This window comes from Amborella trichopoda, chromosome 2 (assembly GCF_054954075.1).
Source record: "Amborella trichopoda isolate Santa Cruz 75 chromosome 2, AtrichopodaSantaCruz75HAP2 v2.0, whole genome shotgun sequence".
In the NCBI taxonomy this organism is placed as follows: domain Eukaryota; kingdom Viridiplantae; phylum Streptophyta; class Magnoliopsida; order Amborellales; family Amborellaceae; genus Amborella; species Amborella trichopoda.
Window position 1 is genome coordinate 4,776 of NC_142337.1, and position 18,685 is coordinate 23,460.

At 33.4% G+C, this 18,685-nt stretch overlaps 1 long non-coding RNA gene across 1 annotated transcript; it reads right to left on the reverse strand.

Moving 5' to 3' along the window:
* Positions 1–454: 454 nt before the first annotated feature.
* Positions 455–18,369, reverse strand: LOC148783019 (uncharacterized). The gene is made up of 15 exons (XR_016048022.1): positions 15,187–18,369; positions 13,390–13,933; positions 13,033–13,079; positions 10,072–10,163; positions 8,263–8,805; positions 6,534–6,648; positions 5,772–5,889; positions 5,083–5,197; positions 4,329–4,446; positions 3,717–3,754; positions 3,052–3,166; positions 2,359–2,473; positions 1,668–1,744; positions 961–1,038; positions 455–574 (listed from the first exon to the last, which is right to left on the reverse strand). It is a non-coding gene; the product is annotated as an uncharacterized LOC148783019 (long non-coding RNA).
* Positions 18,370–18,685: the final 316 nt, after the last annotated feature.

Consider the following 18,685-nt stretch of genomic DNA (forward strand, 5'->3'; position numbering starts at 1 on the left):
CGTCCAATGTTTAGAAGATGAGATTTAAGTGTAAGAAAACTCAAATTTCAAATTTTGTTTTTTTTTTAAATAATCATCCAAAATTTTAGATTGAAAAAATCCTCCTTAATAGGTCATCTGACCAAAGTAGAAGAAGTAAATTATGCTCCTGAGGGAGCATAGTATACGTGCTCTTCATTGAATCCCCTTCCACCGCAATGGAGGGGCCCCATCTATAATCATACAATTTCAGCCCCTCCAGCAGTGCAAAGACTCAGCTTTATTAGAATTTGTATGGTCCAGTTCCAATCAAATAACCTCTCATGGTCTATACTTTTTTTACATGAAATAATACATTTGCCCTTCAGAAATTGCGAAAACAAAACTTTTACAATGTTAAAACTTTTACAATGTTCATTACTATAGAAGCAAACTGAACATCAACAAATAAAAATTTAAGAGACATTCATGCACATCAATCACAAAAAAAAGTGGCACATCTTATATCCCTTACTTTTAAAATTTATGCTACCTTCACAAAAAACTCATCTCATGTCTGTGGCACCATCTTATATCCAAATAGAGGCCATAACAGCTAAAAAAAGAAACCATATTGGAATAAGAGGAAATAAATATGGCAGATTGGGCTACAAACCATTTTCCATGTATAGCCAATCCAGGCTTAAATGAGAAAGATGTTAGAATTCAAATTTGATTTAGAAAAGTATTAACATGGCTACTCCATAATTGACTGCGAGCACTTCAACTAAGCATGCATAAGAATTGTTTAGATATTGCCTGGTGTAAATGGAAATTGCCTAGGTACATTCAGCTCTTTATCTTTTCTTTTTTTTTTGAGGAAGTTTATATCGGAAGAGAAAGAGAAAACAAAGAGAAAGAGAATGAATGTCACTCAACAAAATGCAACCATGTTAATGTAAATAAAAAATGAAGAATGCATATAATAGAAAGAAACTCTACCTTAATCCCAGAGGGACTCTCCATAAAGCTCAGTTTATATGTATTTGATCGAAAGCAATGAAAAGAGCCATCCTTGACCTGGTAATGGAGGAAACCCAAGATTTCCTCATTCAGCACGACAAGAAAGAAGTTGTCAAATCCCAATTCACAAAAGTTATCTTACAAATATAACAGAGAACTAAATAAAAGATATGCCCCCAAATAATCACAACATTTGGCGTTAAAACCAATAAACATTGAAATAACATAAGCCATATTGGAATAATAGGAAATAAATATGGCAAATTGGGCCACAAACCAATTTCCATACATAACAGCTAAAAAACATAAGTCATATTGGAATAAGAGGAAATAAATATGGCAGATTGGACTACAAACCACTTTCCATGCCTAGCCAATCCATGCTTAAATGAGAAGGATGTTAGAATTCAAATTTGATTTAGAAAGGCATTCACATAGCTACTCCATAGTTGACTGAGAGCACTTCAGCTAAGTATGTCTAAGAATTGTTTAGATATTGCCTGGTGTAAATAGAAATTGCCTAGGGACATTCAGCTCTATATCTTTTTTCTTTTTTTGAGGAAGTTTATATCGGAAAAGAAGGAGAAAACAAAAAAGAGAAAAAGAATGAATTTCACTCAACAAAATGCAACCATGTTAATGCAAATAAAAAAATGAAGAATGCATATAATAGAAAGAAACTCCACCTTAATCTCAAAAGGACTCTCCATAAAGCTCAGTTTGTATGTGTTTGTTCGAAAGCTATGAAAGGAGCATCCTTGACCTAGTAATGGGGAGAACCCAAGATTGCCTTCATCAGCATTGCAAGAAAGAAGAAGACAGAGATTGTCAAACCCAAAATCTCAAAAGCTATATTACAAATATAAATAAAAATCAATAATGATAAAAAATTACAAGAGACACATACTATCTACTATAATTGAGAAATAAATAAAAGCTATGCCCCCAAATAGTCACAACATATGGCGTTAAAACCAATACAGATAACAGCTAAAAAAAAGAAACCATATTGGACTAGGAGGAAATAAATATAGCAGATTGGGCCACAAACCATTTTCCATGCATTAGCCAATCCATGCTTAAATGAGAAAGATGCTAGAATTCAAATTTGATTTAGAAAAGCATTCACATGGCTACTCCATAGTTGACTGAGAGCATTTCATCTAAACATGACTAAAAATTGTTTAGATTGCCTGGTGTAAATGGAATTTCCAAAGTACATTCAGCTCTTTATCTTTTTTCTTTTTTTGAGGAAGTATATATAGGAAGAGAAAGATAAAACAAAGAGGAGAAAGAGAATGAATTTCACTCAACATAATACAACCATGTCAAGGCTAATAAAAACTGAAGAATGCATATAATAGAAAGAAACTCCACCTTAATCCCAGTGGGACTCTCCATAAAGCTCAGTTTGTATGTGTTTATTCGAAAGCTATGAAAAGAGTATCCTTGAGCTGTTAATTGGGGGAGCCCAAGATTTCCTCCCTCAGTACTGTAAGAACGAAGAAGACAACGATTGTCAAACCCCAATTCTCAAAAGCTATCTTACAAACATAAATAAAAATCAATAATGATCAAAAATTGCAAGAGACATAGACTATCTACTATAATTGAGAAATAAATAAAAGCTATGCCCCCAAACAGTCAACACATTTAGCGTTAAAACCAATATACATAACAGCTAAATAAAAGAAGCCACATTGGAATAAAGAGGAAATAAATATGGCAAATTGGGTCACAAACCATTTTCCATGCATAGCCAATCCATACTTAATGAGAAGGATGTTAGAATTCAAATTTGATTTAGAAAAGCATTCACATAGCTACTCCATAGTTGACTGATACCTCTTCAGCTAAGCATGTCTAAGAATTGTTTAGATATTGCCCGGTGTAAATGGAAATTGCCTAGGTACATTCAGCTTTTTATCTTTTTTCTGTTTTAGAGGAAGTTTATATCGGAAGAGAAAGAGAAAACAAAGGGGAAAAAGAGAATGAATTTCACTCAACAAAATGCAACCATGTTAATGCAAATAAAAACTGAAGAATGCATATAATAGAAAGAAACTCCACCATAATCCCATAGGGACTCTCCATAAAGCTCAGTTTGTATGTGTTTGTTCAAATGCTATGAAAAGAGCATCTTGGACTTGGTAATGGGAGGAACCGAAGATTTCCTCATTCAGCACTGCAAGAAATAAGAAGACAAAGATTGTCAAAGCCCAATTCTCAAAATCTATCTTACAAATATAAATAAAAATCAATAATGATAAAAAGTTGCAAGAGACACACTATCTACTATAATTGAGAAATAAATAAAAGCTATGCCCCCAAACAGTCACAACAATTGGAGTTAAAATCAATACACATAACAGCTAAAAAAAAGAAGCCATATTGGAATAAGAGGAAATAAATATGGTAGATTGGGCCACAAACGAATGAGAAGGATGTCAGAATTCAAATTTGATTTAGAAAAGATTTAACATGGCTACTCTATAGTTGACTGAGAGCACTTCAGTTAAGCATGTCTAAGAATTGTTTAGATATTGCCTGGTGTAAATGGAAATTGCCTAGGTACATTCAGCTCTTTGTCTTTTTTCTTTTTTTGAGGAAGTTTACATCGAAAGAGACAGAGAAAACAAATAGGAGAACGAGAATGAATTTCACTCAACAAAATGCAACCATGTTAATGTGTTTGTATGTGTTTGTTCGAAAGCTATGAATAGAGTATCATTGACCTGGTAATTAGGGGAACCCAAGATTTCCTTCATCAGCACTGCAAGAAAGAAGAAGACAGATATTGTCAAACCCCAATTCTCAAAAGCTATCTTACAAATATAAATAAAAATCAATAATGATAAAATATTACAAGAGACACACACTATCTACTATAATTGATAAATAAATAAAAGCTATGCCCCCAAACAGTCACAACATTTGGCATTAAAACCAATATACACATAACAGCTAAAAAAAAGAAGCCATATTGGAATAAATAAATATGGCAGATTGGGCCACAAACCATTTTCCATGCATAGCCAATCCATGCTTAAATGAGAAGGATGTTAGAATTCAAATTTGATTTAGAAAAGCACTAACATGGCTACTCCATAGTTGAATGAGAGTACTTTAGCTAAGCATGTCTAAGAATTGTTTAGATATTGCCTGGTGTAAATGGAAATTGCTTAGGTACATTCAGCTCTTTATCTTTTTTCTTTTTTTCAGAAAGTTTGTATCAGAAGAGACAGAGAAAACAAAGAGGAGAAAGAGAATGAATTTCACTCAACAAAATGCAATCATGCTAATGCAAATAGAAAACGAAGAATACATATAATAGAAAGAAACTCCACCTTAATCCCAGAGGGACTCTCCATAAAGCTCAATTTGTATGTGTTTGTTCAAAAGCTATGAAAAGAGCATTCTTGACCTGATGGTAATTGGAAGAACCCAAGATTTCTTTCATCAGTACTGCAAGAAAGAAGAAGACAGAGATTGTCAAACCCCAATTTCGTAAAGCAAATATAAATAAAAATCAATAATGATAAAAAATTGCAAAAGACACACACTATCTACTGTAATTGAGAAATAAATAAAAGCTATGCCCCCAAACAGTCACCACATTTGACGTTAAAACCAATACACATAACAGCTAAAAAAAAGAAGCCATATTGGAATAAGAGTAAATAAATATGGCAAATTGGGCCACAAACAATTTTCCATGCATAGCCAATCCATGCTTAAATGAGAAGGATGTTAGAATTCAAACTTGATTCAGAAAAGCATTAATATGGCTACTCCATAGTTGACTGAGAGCACTTCAGCTAAGCATGTCTATGAATTGTTTAGATATTGCCTGGTGTAAATAGAATTTGCCTAGGTACACTTCAGCTAAGCATCTAAGAATTGTTTAGATATTGCCTAGTGTAAATGGAAATTGCCTAGGTACATTCAGCTCTTTGTCCTTTTTATTTTTTTGAGGAAGTTTACATCGAAAGAGATAGAGAAAACAAATAGGAGAAAGAGAATGAATTTCACTCAACAAAATGCAACCATGTTAATGCAAATAAAAAAATGAAGAACGCATATAATAGAAAGAAATTCCACCTTAATCCCAAAGGGGCTCTCCATAAAGCTCAGTTTGTATATGTTTGTTCGAAAGCTATGAAAAGAGTATCCTTGACCTGGTAATTGGGGGAACCGAAGATTTCCTTCATCAGCACTGCAAGAAAGAAGAAGACAGAGATTGTCAAATCTCAATTATCAAAAGCTATCTTACAAATATAAATAAAAATCAATAATGATAAAATATTACAAGAGAGACACACTATCTACTATAATTGAGAAATAAATAAAAGTTATGCCCCCCAACAGTCACAACATTTGGCAGTAAAACCAATACACACGTAACAGCTAAAAAAAAGAAGCCATATTGGAATAAATACATATGGCAGATTGGGCCACAGACCATTTTCCATGCATAGCCAATCCATGCTTAAATGAGAAAGATATTAGAATTCAAATTTGATATAGAAAAGCACTAACATGGCTACTCCATAGTTGAATGAGAGCACTTTAGCTAAGCATGTCTAAGAAATGTTTAGATATTGCCTGGTGTAAATGGAAATTTCCTAGGTACATTCAGCTCTTTATCTTTTTTCTTTTTTTCAAGAAGTTTGTATCGGAAGAGACAGAGAAAACAAAGAGGAGAAAGAGAATGAATTTCACTCAACAAAATGCAACCATGTTAATGCAAATAAAAAATAAAGAATGCATATAATAGAAAGAAACTCCACCTTAATCCCAAAGGGACTCTCCATAAAGCTCAGTTTGTATGTGTTTGTTCAAAAGCTATGAAAAGAGCATTCTTGACCTGGTGGTAATTGGGAGAACCCAAGATTTCCTTCATCAGCACTGTAAGAAAGAAGAAGACAAAGATTGTCAAACCTCAATTTCGTAAAGCTATCTTACAAATATAAATAAAAATCAATAATGATGAAAAATTGCAAGAGACACACACTATCTACTGTAATTGAAAAGTAAATAAAAGCTATGCCCCCAAACCGTCACCACATTTGGCGTTAAAACCAATACACATAACAGCTAAAAAAAAGAAGCCATATTGGAATAAGAGGAAATAAATATGGCAGATTGGGCCACAAACAATTTTCCATGCATAGCCAATCCATGCTTAAATGAGAAGGATGTTAGAATTCAAATTTGATTTAGAAAAGCATTAATATGGCTACTCCATAGTTGACTGAGAGCACTTCAGCTAAGCATGTCTAAGAATTGTTTAGATATTGCCTGGTGTAAATGGAATTTGCCTAAGTACACTTCAGCTAAGCATGTTTAAGAATTGTTTAGATATTGCCTGGTGTAAATGAAAATTGCCTAGGTAAATTCAACTTTTTATCTTTTTTCTTTTTTTGAGGAAGTTTATATCGGAAGAGAAAGAGAAAACGAAGAGGAGAAAGAGAATGAATTTCACTCAACAAAAGCAACCATGTTAATGCAAATAAAAAATGAAGAATGCATATAATAGAAAGAAACTCCACCGTAATCCTAGAGGAACTGTCCATAAAGCTCAGTTTGTATGTGATTCTTCGAAAGCTATGAATAGAGCATCCTTGACCTAGTAATTGGGGGAACCCAAAATTTTCTTTATCAGCACTACAAGAAAGAAGAAGACAAAGATTGTCAAACCCTAATTCTCAAAAGCTATCTTACAAATATAAATAAATATCAATAATGATAAAAAATTGCAAGAGACACACACTATCTACTATGATTGATAAATAAATAGCTATGCCCCCAAACAGTCACAACATTTGGCGTTAAAACAATACACATAACATTACAATTAAACACGAACAAAATTACAAAAGGAGATGTGTAAATTTGTATACCTCTCTCTCTCCACTCATATATAATGTGCACATAGCAAGGTTAAGTGCATCTCAATCTCTCACCATCCATGTTATCTCCTATATAAACAATTAAAGATAAATTTTATGGGCTTTTTGAGACCAAGACAGCTACATACAACTAGGTTCATCGCATCTATAGAAAAATAATGGAATTTTTTCACCCTAAAAAGGAAAACTTAGAAAGGCAGAGACACCTTGGTGGTACCTAATTGATAAACTGGATAGACATAGAGTGAAATACAATATTACATGACTGTAAAAAATTTAACAAAATATGGTGATGTGTTCAAATACAATATTGCATGTATGTTTTTCCATAATCCAATCCTTGAAAGACCTCAGAGGAAGACTTCCATAGAGCTGCATATCTTGAAGATTCGGTCAAAAAAATGGTTCGAGATGCTAGAGACAGGGTACTTGATTGAGGCCAATCTAATAACATTCATTGAAGCCAAAAGATATTCTACTCCCTCAGAAGTATACTGTCCATTTACTCCCTCAGAAAAAACCCCACCTAAGACTAGTTTTAGGGGATATAACCTCTTTAACACATAGATTAGCATCAATAGAAGAAATTTCCTAATTGCACCATCAAAGCACTTGAAAAAAAAAATGTCTCAAGCTTGAATAGAAACCGTCTAATTTTTAGAGGATGAGATTTAAGTGTTAGAAAATTCAAATTTCAAATTTTGTTTTTTAAATAATCATCTAGTGATTCTAAGGTGGTTATCAAAATTTTAGATTGAAAAAATCCTCCTAATAGGTCATCTGACCAAGGGAGAAGAAGTAAACTATGCTCCTAAGGGAGTGTAGTATACGTGTTCTTCATTGAATCCCCTTCCACCGCAAGGGAGGGCCCCATCAATAATCATACAAATTCAGCCTCTCCAACAGAGAAAAGACTCAGCTTTGTACAATTTATATAGTCCAGTTCCAATCCAATAACCACTCATAGTCCATACCGTTTGACATGAAATACATTTGACCATCTATTAAGGATCTGATACCCTTCAAAAATTGCGAAAACAAAACTTTTACAAAGTTCATTGCTATAGAAGCATATTGAACAGTGGCACATCAAAACTAAAATTTGAGAGATACTCCTATCCCTTATTTTGAAAATTTATGCCACTTCACAAAAAACTCATGCCATGTCTGTGTCTATACCCAAATAGAGGCATCCATAACAACTAAAAAAAGAAGCCATATTACAATAAGAAAAAATAAATATGGCTGATTGGGCCAGCAAACCATCTGTGCAAAAGCTTAAATGAGAAGGATGTTAGAATATAAATTTGATGTAAGAAATATGGAGAGAGAAAGTAGGAGAAGAGAGAGGTTAGGTTTTCGGGCTCACGTGACGGATCCATCTTGGTAGTGAAGGACTTGACGGAGAAAACGAGACCAAACATGAGCTTGTGATCCGGTTGTGGACTAAGGGTTTTGAGGGGACAACGCCATTCCCTGTAAAAGACGCAAAGCCCATTCCGATTTGATTTAGAAGGATACAAGAACATGCTAAAATACAAGAATTAAATTCTCGATAGTTTTTAATTTATATTTCAAATATATTGGACGAATTACCCTTCAACATCATCACAAGAAAAAAATCAACACCACACTTCATACATATTAAAAAAATGGGGAGCGTAGAAGAGAAGCAAACACAATTATCAGACTAAGATCAAGCAAAGACTTACAACTAAGGACTATGTTTAAGTTTTCAAGTTTCTAAGAAAGTTCAGAAGATTGCTTCCCTGCTTGTGTTAGAGTGAGAATTGGGACCATCTTGCTCTCGATGAGCTCTTCTCCTGTAAAGGCCACCAAAATAGTTTCTCCTTTTTGGGTGGCTCTCGTTGTTGAGCTCATCATCTTCGCTTGAAGTGCCCTTCGCCATTTTCTTGATTGTAAAAGTAGAAGAAAAAGATTAATGGATTTCTGATCAATGACTAATGAAGCCTTATGGTCTAAACTAGAGAAAGATATTTGAAAAGATGCATGCCGGCTGGCTCTGTGATCAAGAAATGCATTGAGAGAGATGGACCGGTTTCTGATCAAGATACGCAGAGAGAGAAAAGAGAGTAGATCAGTAGATTGTTAATGGGGACGTGAATCAATGAAATATGGATTGGCCCTCACCGAGAACTTGAGTAAGGAGTAGTTTTGGGATTTATCTAGAGTAAAATTTGAGGGTGAGAACCTGTTACAGTATATATATAAGACTATGGCCACATATATATAAATATGTATGAATTAGATTATTTCAAATCAAAAATATCTAATTCTAAAAAAAATCTATTTCTATTTCAATATTTATATTTTTATCACATATACATGTGTCTCTTCCATAATGTAAACCATCCGCATCTTAGTCACGTTTTTGTTTTTCTCTTAATTTTTATGTGGTTTTCTCATTTTTGGGCTTTGGAGCTAGCCGATTGTGAGCTCAGCTCGGCTTATTTTAGTTTGACTCGGCTTTTTTTGGCTATAATCAACTCGGCTCAGCTCCCATCCGATTGGTTCATAATAAATTCTCTTGAGCTGAGCTGAGCCGATATAAGTTGAGCCTAACCAAAATAAACCGAGCTGAGCTAGCCAACTCTAGCCAAAACCGAGACCGACCAAAAAAACCCAAGGAAAAACAGAAAAATTTTAAAAAATCAAATTAAAAAAAAACAATTTGTAAAAAATAATAAACAAATTCCTATTAAATAAAAAATCAAATAAAAAAAACAACCAATCAGCCAATTTACTGGTTAGGGGTCAAACCGCTTCGGGGCCATGTCCAATTAACCATTCCGTAATAAAAGAAAGAGGAACAGTCTATTTGAGAGAGTGAAATGAAGGGGAGAGAGATGACTCGTATCAGTTCACATTGTAAAGCAAAGAATTGGGATATAGAAACCCTAATTAACTTTTAAAAATTTGAAGATTGTCTGTTTGTAATTTTTAGACAACAATTTGTAGCAGAAACGAAAAAAGATAGTTTAATTTGGGAATAAAAAATGATGTCTAAAATTTGCCTATGTTATAAAATTCCACAATTTTGCCATATTAAAATTTCACTGAAATAAAATTTCTCTGAAATTCTACAAATTTCAGTGAAATTTGTAATAGTTTTTTTTTTTTTTTTTCGTATTTCCACTATTTTATTTTTTCTCAATACCTCGGCTCGGCTTATATAGGCTGGGCTCGGCTTGTATCGGCTCGGCTCGACTTACATCGATCATTCTTCTGTTGTCATTCGATACCTGAAGACTTTCCAATCCCCATATGTTTTCATTTAGCATGTGTCAAATTGTGTTAAAGTGTTTAATTATTTCAAGCAGTACCTGAAGATCAACGCAGGGCTCTGTATCCAACTCATTCGTTCAAGATTCTATTCTTCTGTTGTCATTCTATTTTATTCTTCTGTTGTCAGGCTCGACTTACAGGCTCAATAGAAGAATAAAATAAGTCGAGCCTGACAACAGAAGAATATATTCACATAGAATGACATATATTCACATAGGATGACATAGAATGACATATATTCACATAGAATGACATATATTCACAATATATTCACATAGAAGAATGTATTCACAATATATTCTATGTAAATATATTCACATAGAATGACAACAGAAGAATATATTCACATGTCTAACTATTTTATTCTTCTGTTGTCAGGCTCGACTTATAGGCTCAACAAAACCTGATATGTTATTGCAGAAGAATATAGGCTGATTAAATTTTTCATCATGCACATAAAGCAACAAAAGGTGACACATCATCATAAATCATTGAGGGGACATGAACAACCAAACAGACACACAGGAGTTCATCATTATTCCTTTTTCAATGACTATTTAACTCATGATTATGATTAGGTATAATGACATATCAAACAATAGAAAATATCAAAGGTTGTAACATAAAGAACTGTCAAAACATACAAACATTTTAATGGAATTACATGAAAACAGATATTCTAACTGCTATGTGTCTTTTTTGTTTTGGCAAGGTCCACAGTTGTGCATTATGAACATGGGCAACCCATCTTAAAAGGAGACTGAGACTTTCCAATCCCCATGTGTTTTCATTTAGCATGAGTCAAATTGTGTCTAAGTGTCTAATTATTTCAAGTAGTACCTTAAGATCAACGCAAGGCTCTCTATCCAACTCATTCTTTCAAGATTCTATTCTTCTGTTGTCATTCTATTTTATTCTTCTGTTGTCAGGCTCGACTTACAAGCTCAATAGAAGAATAAAATAAGTCAAGCCTGACAACAGAAGAATATATTCACATAGAATGACAACAGAAGAATATATTCACATAGAATGACATATATTCAAATAGGATGACATAGAATGACATATATTCACATAGAATAACACATATTCACAATATATTCACATAGAACAATATATTCACAATATATTCTATGTGAATCTATTCACATAGAATGACATAGAATGACAACAGAAGAATATATTCACAGAATGACAACAGAAGAATATATTCACATGTCTAACTATTTTATTCTTCTGTTGTCAAGCTCGGCTTATAAGCTCAATAAAACCTGATATGTTATTGCAGAAGAATATAGGCTGATTAAATTTTTCATCATGCACATAAAGCTACAAAAAGTGACACATCGTAAATCATTGAGGGGACATAAACAACCAAACAGACACACAGGAGTTCATCATTATTCCTTTTTCAATGACTATTTAACTCATGATTATGATTAGGTATAATGACATATCAAACAATAGATAATATCAAAGGTTGTAACATAAAGAACTGTCAAAACATACAAACATTTTAATGGAATTACATGAAAACAGATGTTCTAACTGCTGTGTGTCTTTTTTGTTTTGGCAAGGTCCACAGTTGTGCATTATGAACATGGGCAACCCATCTTAAAAGGAGACTGAGTTACACTCCAACTAAATATATATAAAACTTAACAGTTCAGATTCACTACTCATGAAGAATTTGAGAATTTAATTGATCCAGACATTTACTGATCACACATTCGTCGTGCACTATTGATGATGAAACCATGATCCATCCAAAAAAAGATTCAAGTATATAAGAAGTTGAAGATCCAGAACAAGAACATCAGAAGAAAGCTCACTGGGTACATGAATCCAATTCTGCATTGATAGAGAGGAACTGGACTTTTAGCAATTCACAATCAACATCATATATGGATCTAAAACAATTCTCGTTAAATGGGAAAACTCAAAGTGGGTGACAAAGTCCCTTCCCCAGACTTTAGTGACCTTGCAAAACTCGCTAAAGGAAACCTTTGAGCATAAGTTAGCAATAATAATTCAAATCCCAACCAAAACACAGTAAAGAACATAAGAAACAAGAGTCAACTCCCGAACTTCCTCTCAATGATAATTACAAAAGGGATAATTGTTAACAATCTGATATCAATGGCAGAAGCCCAGACACTACCGTAAACGCATTAAGCAGCAAACAAAACCAATAAAAAATGTATCCAACTTGGGACACTGACCTACAACTGTTAGATAATGGTATCCAACATGGACAAGAATGACAAATTCAACTGTGAATTTTTTGAATATGAACTATCAATCTGTTAGAATCATGATCCAAGCAAAAGGGAGAAAACAAAAAATCACATACTAGTTGATATTTTTAAAAAGTAACTATGACCTCAGGGGAGGGAATTTAAATGAAAGCCATAATCAATATAAAAGGAAAGGCCAGCAACCAAACTTATAAACTTCTTTACATACTTGAGGTCAACTCCCATATTTTGTGGATTCAATGGATACACCCAGTCACCTATAGAATGAATCAATGACAACATCAAAATCAAAATCAAAATTTTCTCTTTAACCAAAAAAAACTAATAAGTATAACTCAAGCAACAAAAGGACTGTTTCCATGTATGTAACTCCGAAACAGCAACCATTATTAACAAATCAAAGAATTTGGAGAGAATATATATGGATCAAAGGCGAAGTTACTCCATCTTATCAATCCAAGCTAGTTGATATTTTTAAAAAGTAACTATAACCTCAGGGGAGGGAATTTAAATGAAAGCCATAATCAATATAAAAGGAAAAGCCAGCAACCAAACTTATAAACTGCTTTACATACTTGAGGTCAACTCCCATAATTTGTGGATTCAATGGATACCCAGTCACCTATAGAATGAATCAATGATAACATCAAAATCAAAATCAAAATTTTCTCTTTAACCAAAAAAAACTAATAAGTAAAACTCAAGCAACAAAAGGGCTGTTTCCATGTTTGTAACTCCGAAACAGCAACCATCACTAACAAATCAAAGAAGTTGGACAGAATATATATGGATCAAAGGCGAAGTTACTCCATCTTATCAATCCAAGAATCCCAAACATAAATATTGATGATTATTCTGATAGCTTACTACGTAAGGCCAACAGCCTGCAAATAAAGACTGTTGACGGAGAGAGGTTAGGTTTTCGGGCTTACGTGACGGATCCATCTTGGTAGTGAAGGACTTGACGGAGAAAACGAGACCAAACATGAGCTTGTGATCCTGTTGTGGACTAAGGGTTTTGAGGGGACAAGGCCATTCCCTGTAAAAGACGCAAAGCCCATTCCGATTTGATTTAGAAGGATACAAGAACATGCTAAAATACAAGAATTAAATTCTCGATAGTTTTTAATTTATATTTCAAATATATTGGACGAATTACCCTTCAACATCATCACAAGAAAAAAATCAACACCACACTTCATACATATTAAAAAAATGGGGAGCGTAGAGAGAGAAGCAAACACAATTATCAGACTAAGATCAAGCAAAGACTTACAACTAAGGACTATGTTTAAGTTTTCAAGTTTCTAAGAAAGTTCAGAAGATTGCTTCCCTGCTTGTGTTAGAGTGAGAATTGGGACCATCTTGCTCTCGATGAGCTCTTCTCCTGTAAAGGCCACCAAAATAGTTTCTCCTTTTTGGGTGGCTCTCGTTGTTGAGCTCGTCATCTTCGCTTGAAGTACCCTTCGCCATTTTCTTGATTGTAAGAGTAGAAGAAAAAGATTAATGGATTTCTGATCAATGACTAATGAAGCCTTATGGTCTAAACTAGAGGAAGATATTTGAAAAGATTCATGCCGGCTGGCTCTGTGATCAAGAAATGCATTGAGAGAGATGGACCGATTTCCGATCAAGATACGCAGAGAGAGAAAAGAGAGTAGATTAGTAGATTGTTAATGGGGACGTGAATCAATGAAATATGGATTGGCCCTCACCGAGAACTTGAGTAAGGAGTAGTTTTGGGATTTATCTAGAGTAAAATTTGAGAGTGAGAACCCGTTACAGTATATATATAAGACTATGGCCACATATATATAAATATGTATGAATTAGATTATTTCAAATCAAAAATATATATTTCTAAAAAATATCTATTTCTATTTCAATATTTATATTTTTATCACATATACATGTGTCTCTTCCATAATGTAAACCATCCGCATCTTAGTCACGTTTTTGTTTTTCTCTCAATTTTTATGTGGTTTTCTCATTTTTGGGCTTTGGAGATAGCCGATTGTGAGCTCAGCTCGGCTTATTTTGGTTTGACTCGGCTTTTTTTGGCTATAATCAACTCGACTCAGCTCCCATCCGATTGGTTCATAATAAATTCTCTTGAGCTGAGCTGAGCCGATATAAGTTGAGCCTAACCAAAATAAACCGAGCCGAGCTAGCCAACTCTAGCCAAAACCGAGACCGACCAAAAAAACCCAAGGAAAAACAGAAAAATTTTAAAAAATCAAATAATAAAAAAAAAATTTGTAAAAAATAATAAACAAATTCCTATTAAATAAAAAATCAAATAAAAAAAACAACCAATCAGCCAATTTACTGGTTAGGGGTCAAACCGCTTCGAGGCCATGTCCAATTAACCATTCCGGAACAAAAGAAAGAGGAACAGTCTATTTGAGAGAGTGAAATGAAGGGGAGAGAGAAGACTCGTATCAGTTCACATTGTAAAGCAAAGAATTGGGATATAGAAACCCTAATTAACTTTTAAAAATTTGAAGATTGTCTGTTTGTAATTTTTAGACAACAATTTGTAGTTGAAACGAAAAAAGATAGTTTAATTTAGGAATAAAAAATGATGTCTAAAATTAGCCTATGTTATAAATATCCACAATTTTGCTATATTAAAATTGCACTAAAATTCTACAAATTTCAATGAAATTTATAATAGTTTTTTTCTTCTTTTTTTTTTGTATTTTAACTATTTTACTTTTTCTCAATACCTCGGCTCGGCTTATATAGGCTTGGCTCGGCTTGTATTGGCTCGGCATGTATTGGCTCGGCTCGACTTACATCGGTCATTCTTCTGTTGTCATTCGATACCTGAAGACTTTCCAATCCCCATATGTTTTCATTTAGCATGTGTCAAATTGTGTCTAAGTGTCCAATTATTTCAGGTAGGACCTGAAGATCAACGCAGGGCTCTCTTTCCAACTCATTCTTTCAAGATTCTATTCTTCTGTTGTCATTCTATTTTATTCTTTTGTTGTCATTCTTCTGTTGTCAGGCTCGACATACAGGCTCAACACAAGAATAAAATAAGTCGAGCCTGACAACAGAAGAATGACAACAGAAGAATATATTCACTTAGAATGACAATAGAAGAATATAATCACATAGAATGACATATATTCACATAGAATGACATATATTAAAAATATATTCACATAGAAGAATGTATTCAAAATATATTCTATGTGAATATATTCACATAGAATGACAACAGAAGAATATATTCACAGAATGACAACAGAAGAATATATTCACATGTCTAACTATGTTATTCTTCTGTTGTCAGGTTCGACTTACAAGCTCAACAAAACCTGATATGTTATTGCAGAAGAATATAATCACATAGAATGACATATATTCACATAGAATGACATATATTAAAAATATATTCACATAGAAGAATGTATTCACAATATATTCTATGTCAATATATTCACATAGAATGACAACAGAAGAATATATTCACATGTCTAACTATGTTATTCTTATGTTGTCATTTTTCTGTTGTTAGGTTCGACTTACAAGCTCAACAAAACCTGATATGTTATTGCAGAAGAATATAGGCTGATTAAATTTTTCATCATGCACATAAAGCTACAAAAGGTGACACATCATAAATCATTGAGGGGACATGAACAACCAAACAGACACACATGAGTTCATCATTATACCTTTTTCAATGACTATTTAACTCATGATTATGATTAAGTATAATGACATATCAAACAATAGATAATATCAAAGGTTGTAACATAAGGAACTGTCAAAACATACAAACATTTTAATGGAATTACATGAAAATAGATATTCTAACTGCTGTGTGTCTTTTTTGTTTTGGCAAGGTCCACAGTTGTGCATTATGAACATGGACAACCCATCTTAAAAGGAGACTGAGTTACACTCCAACTAAATATATATAAAACTTAACAATTCACATTCACTACTCATGAAGAATTGTGAGAATTTAATTGATCCAGACATTCACTGATCACATATTCGTCGTGCACTACTGATGATGAAACCATGATCCATCCAAAAAAAAATTCAAGTACATAGGAAGTTGCAGATCCAGAACAAGAATATCAAAAGAAAGCTCAAAGAGTATATGAATCCAATTCTGCATCGATAGAGAGGAACTGGACTTTTAGCAATTCAAAGTCAACATCATATATGGATCTAAAACAATTCTCGTTAAACGGGAAAACTCAAAGTGGGTGACAGAGTCCCTTCCTCAGACTTTAGTGACCTTGCAAAACCTGATATGTTATTGCAGAAGAATATAGGCTGATTAAATTTTTTATCATGCACATAAAGCTACAAAAGGTGACGCATCATAAATCATTGAGGGGACATGAACAACCAAACAGACACATGAGTTCATCATTATTCCTTTTCAATGACTATTTAACTCATGATTATGATTAGGCATAATGACATATCAAACAATAGATAATATCAAAGGTGGTAACATAAGGAACTGTCAAAACATACAAACATTTTATTGGAATAACATAAAAACAGATATTCTAACTGCTATGTGTCTTTTTTGTTTTGACAAGGTCCACAGTTGGGCATTATGAACATGGGCAACCCATCTTAAAAGGAGACTGAGTTACACTTCAACTAAATATATATAAAACTTAACAGTTCAGATTCACTACTCATGAAGAATTGTGAGAATTTAATTGATCCAGACATTAACTGATCACATATTCGTCGCGCACTACTGATGATGAAACCATGATCCATCCAAAAAAAGATTCAAGTATATAGGAAGTTGCAGATCTAAAACAAGAACATCAGAAGAAAGCTCACAGAGTATATGAATCCAATTCTGCATTGATAGAGAGAAACTGGACTTTAAGGATTTCACAGTCAACATCATATATGGACTTAAAACAATTCTCGTTAAATGGGAAAACTCAAAGTGGGTCCCTTCCCCAGACTTTAGTGACCTTGCAAAACCTGATATGTTATTGCAGAAGAATATAGGCGCTGATTAAATTTTTCATCATGCACATAAAGCTACAAAAGGTGACACATCATAAATCATTGAGGGGACATGAACAACCAAACAAACACATGAGTTCATCATTATTCCTTTTTCAATGACTATTTAACTCATGATTATGATTAGGTATCATGACATATCAAACAATAGATAATATCAAAGGTTGTAACATAAGGAACTGTCAAAAAATACAAACATTTTAATGAAATTACATAAAAACAGATATTCTAACTGCTGTGTGTCTTTTTTGTTTTGGCAAGTTTCACAGTTGTGCATTATGAACAAGGGCAACCCATCTTAAAAGGAGACTGAGTTACACTCCAACTAAATATATATAAAACTTAACAGTTCAGATTCACTACTCATGAAGAGTTGTGAGAATTTAACTGATCCAGACAATTACTGATCACATATTCGTCGCGCACTACTGATGATGAAACCATGATCCATCCAAAAAAAGATTCAAGTATATAGGAAGTTGCTGATCCAGAACAAGAACATCAGAAGAAAGCACACAGAGTATATGAATCGAATTCTGCATTGATAGAGAGGAACTGGACTTTAAGCAATTCACAGTCAACATCATATATGGATCTAAAACAATTCTCGTTAAATGGGAAAACTCAAAGTGGGTGTCAGAGCCCCATCCCCAAACTTTAGTGACCTTGCAAAACCTGATATGTTATTGCAAAAGAATATAGGCTGATTAAATTTTTCATCATGCACATAAAGCTACAAAAGGTGACACATCATAAATCATTGAGGGGACATGAACAACCAAAAAGACACACATGAGTTCATCATTATTCCTTTTTCAATGACTATTTAACTCATGATTATGATTAGGTATAATGACATATCAAACAATAGATAATATCAAAGGTTGTAACATAAGGAACTGTAAAAAACATACAAACATTTTAATGGAATTACATGAAAACAGATATTCTAACTACTGTGTGTCTTTTTTGTTTTGGCAAGGTCCACAGTTGTGCATTACGAACATGGGCAACCCATCTTAAAAGGAGACTGAGTTACACTCCAACCAAATATATATAAAACTTAACAGTTCAGATTCACTACTCATGAAGAATTGTGAGAATTTAATTGATCCAGACATTTACTGAACACATATTCGCCGTGCACTACTGATGATGAAACCATGATCCATCCAAAAAAAGATTCAAGTCTATAGGAAG